Raw genomic sequence first — 3,772 nt, 5'->3', positions numbered from 1 at the left:
ACAAAACTTCAAAAAAAATGTCAACACAACTAAGGATTTTAAATCTCCGGAGAGAGCTCTGTTAGGTGGCATGCGATGTTCATTTCCTTGAACAGCCCGCGCAAGTGCTTGTGCATCACACTTTCCAGGACTATCTGAGTGTTAGCCACCAAGTGCTTGTGCATCACACTTTCTAGAGAATGTCTGCATGCAATCGATTAAGTTTAGACTTTGGAGTGCATCCATTGCATAGCATGATTCCTGGTGCTCCCACCGTGTCCTCCAAGAGTTTCTGCTTATCCTAGTACTTTCAAACACTGAGTAGCACACAATGTTCCGTCATACGTACCAGACGAATTCGGTCCAGTATCATCCATCAATTGTACACCTTACATGCTGATTTGACTGTAAAGAGACCCTTGGGATAAGTTTGCCATCAACATATCAGCCTTTAACTGTATTGGCAAAATCCCCTTTGTGTCCACCGTGTATAAAATCCCTTTTGTTCGTATTTGTACATTTCCATTTCATGTTGCTATAATATTTTGGTTGCTGGCTTCTTGGTGGCCGGACAAGGAAGAGAGGCTACAATGGCATTAAGGGGTGGTGGTGGCAGGTGTAAGAGGGGGAGGTGCAAGCTTCTAGATGTACATGCAGTGGTGGACAGTGCCACCGGACAAATACTCATTCGGTAGCGGAACCACATTTAAACTTGCCCAGGTCAGGGGCGCAGCTGGACAATAATATTTGTTTACGTATATACCTATAAGACCCCTTTTATAATATGCATGATATCTTAAGGAACTGGTTGAAACTTGAAACTGATTACGCTCGCACAGGCAGCCGTGCTAGTTGCTTGAATGGTGGAGCTGACACATCCAATAAAAGATTATATCATGCTTCTTATTAATATATATATATATATATTATAAATATCTCCATAACTAAATTTATTTCTATGGCGATGAGGAAACCTGTATAGTCTCTTGAGCAATACACACGAAGAAATCCGAAAAAAATCAACATAACTAAAAAGAACTCTCTTGAGTGCCATGTCATATTCATCACAAGGGTTTACGTATCCCTTTCTAGGACTACCATATTGAGCACCCCAATCCTGTGCTGCTTCTTGAGCATTATTTATGCCTGCAGTATAGGTTCAGTTGGAGTTTCTCCCGTGCGTTAGGTGATTTGTCCTGCTGGTTCACCAAGACACTACTGACTCACTTGTGTTATCCCCGAACACAAAGCCCTATCCATCCGGCATTACCACGAGCTGTGAAACTGCCATCGATAATTAGCTAATTACTTTCCCTTCATCATCGATAACTAGCACATTGCAGCGTGGAGTAGGTGCTACTATTTGTCTGCCCTGCTGTGTGGCACACATGATCTTTCATACAGTACATATTAGACGAAACTCCCCTAGGTTCATCCATGGAGTGTACCATACACATTTTATGCTGATTTGGCTATAAAGGGAGTCTGGTTGGGATCTGTGTGCCAGGCCGAGATGTCATCAAAGTCATCCTTCAACGGGATTGCCAAAATCTCCTTGCCGTCCACATGGCGGAGAAAATCTACCTGACCAGCCCCCAGTCTGCCTCACGGCAGATTTATTCTTCGGCAACAAGGAGAGATCAACTAGCTAGCACTGTTATATATGCAAGATCGTTGACCACGAAATAAAGGCAGGAGTTCTCGCAAAAAATGAAAAAATAAAGGCAGGAGTATGCTTGATTCAACAACGCAACAACACTGTAGAGAAATTACAATATATAAAATCATCAATTGTAAATAACAGAAGATTTAATTCTTTATGAAATAACAAAATACTATGTATAGTAATTGGAATTGCCATTACATAGTAGCTAGTCGATTCCTCCTCACTGCAGATTGCTTGCAGATTTCCGTTTCTTGCCATTGCTCTGATATGTTGTTGCTGGCTTGTTGGTGTCCTTGGTCGAACAAGGAGGAGGGGCAGCAATGGCGAGAAGAGGTGTAGGGGTGGAGGCCACGGGAGAAAGCTTCTCGATGTAGATGCATAGGGGGACAGTGTCACCCGACAAGTACTCTTCTTTCGGCACACGCAACCACTCGTACTCTCTGTCGCCGGGCGCAGGGGCGCCACCAGACAGGGAGCTGCTGCTCATCAGGGCCGACTTCATCATGACCATATGCGTTGTGCCGCGGCCAGAACGCTCTACAGAGAGCTCGCACGCGAACTGCGGCGCCGGGTCGCCACCATTCGCTCTAACGCATAGCAGAGACACGGATATGTTTGGGCCATGCTGGCCCAATGACATCAGGAACAGGTTGCGGTGCCGGTTAACGCCAGCAGCAGCTTTGTCGACCTCGCCGACCAGGACGTGCCAGCCGCACGAGACCGGCAGGTTCAGGGTCCGAGGCTGGCCGTAGGGGATGCAGATGGTGGGGCGCGAGTGGCCATCGGAGCCAGTGATGTGGTCGAGCAGCTTCTGCTTGGAGCCGATGAAGCCGCAACCCCCGCCGTCCGAAGCCCTGGCCGGGCATCCGCAAGGCGCGTGCGGGCACGCGCGCCTGTGTTCGGCTGACTCATGGTACACGATGCCGCCGGCGTCGCAGCCGTACTTCTCGAAGTCACACCGCACAATGACGGAGGCCACAAAGGCGTCAAGAAAGGCGAAGTGGACAACCGTGAGGCCGCAGGGTTCTTCTCCATGGAGTTCGCGGCAGGACGAGCACAGGAGATGGACGGCGTCACACTGGCGTCGAGATTCAGTTGAGATAGCAGGATCCAGATATGATATGCAAAGACGATTAATTGATGAAAGAAACTTTCGATCCATGGCGATTCATACCTTGAAGACGGGGGATTTGAGGGGGAGGCGGCAGGTATGGCAGGTCAGCAGCGCCGTGGACATGCTAAAGCTGAGGACCTGCTGCGATTCCGTCTCCGTGGCGGTGGCTACCACCGCAAGGGCTCGCTCTCCTTCGCCATGGCTCATGTTTTTCTCCTTTGAGAATGACGGCGCGGGGGGAGTGGTGGATGGATGTGATTCTAGGGCTGAAAGCATCGGCAATATATAGCGCTGAATCTAGGGCGGAGAGGGCGGCCTGGGGTTGGTGGGAGGAGGACCCTCGGCGGCGCCTAGGGCTCCCATCCATTGCCCAGCGTGGTGATTGCGAGCGGGGGAATGGATTTGGATTGGATCCGACGAAAACAGGAAAGAATTAAAAGCAATGGTGAATTGGAAAGATGTAAAATTTTAGGCGTACAACGATTTTCTTCTCCTCGTCCTTGTGAGTTTGTGAGAGGGTGGGAACCGGGCGGCCTTGTTTGGATGCGAGGCTGAATATTTTTCCAGGGTGGGAAATTCACATCCCTTGAGGTGCGATCATCAGCCATGGTTCTCGCTGGAGTGGAGAGGAGCAGAACTTCAGCTATGGCCGCATGTCTAAAACCAACTATAACTAGTACTCCCTCCGTCCCAAAATAAGTGACTCAAGTTTGTACTAGCTTTATATAAAGCTAGTACAAACTTGAGTCACTTATTTTGGGACGGAGGGAGTGGTATATATCTAGTGGAATACACCGGTTAGTACAGAGGCGAAGGGGGAGATGTGAGTACGAGACGCAACCAGAGATCGAGGAGGATAGGATAGGATGGCAAGCAACATATATAGGCATGAGGCGGTGGGTGAGGGAGGCGGCAGCCGGCGGCGACCTCGTGGGTGGAGGGTCATAGACAGCCAAGAGCGAACGATACAGGGCATTCTCTCCCGATGTCGCTAGACGTATATGCTATCCCGG

General features: G+C 49.2%; 1 pseudogene; it reads right to left on the bottom strand.

The window, feature by feature from the left end:
* Positions 1-1,865: 1,865 nt before the first annotated feature.
* Positions 1,866-3,367, bottom strand: LOC125547346 (uncharacterized; annotated as a pseudogene).
* Positions 3,368-3,772: the final 405 nt, after the last annotated feature.

This window comes from Triticum urartu, chromosome 3A (assembly GCF_056163025.1).
Source record: "Triticum urartu cultivar PI428250 chromosome 3A, HENAU_Tu73, whole genome shotgun sequence".
NCBI lineage: Eukaryota > Viridiplantae > Streptophyta > Magnoliopsida > Poales > Poaceae > Triticum > Triticum urartu.
The sequence above is the reverse complement of the archived record's forward strand: the minus strand, read 5'-3'. Positions and strand labels throughout refer to the sequence as shown.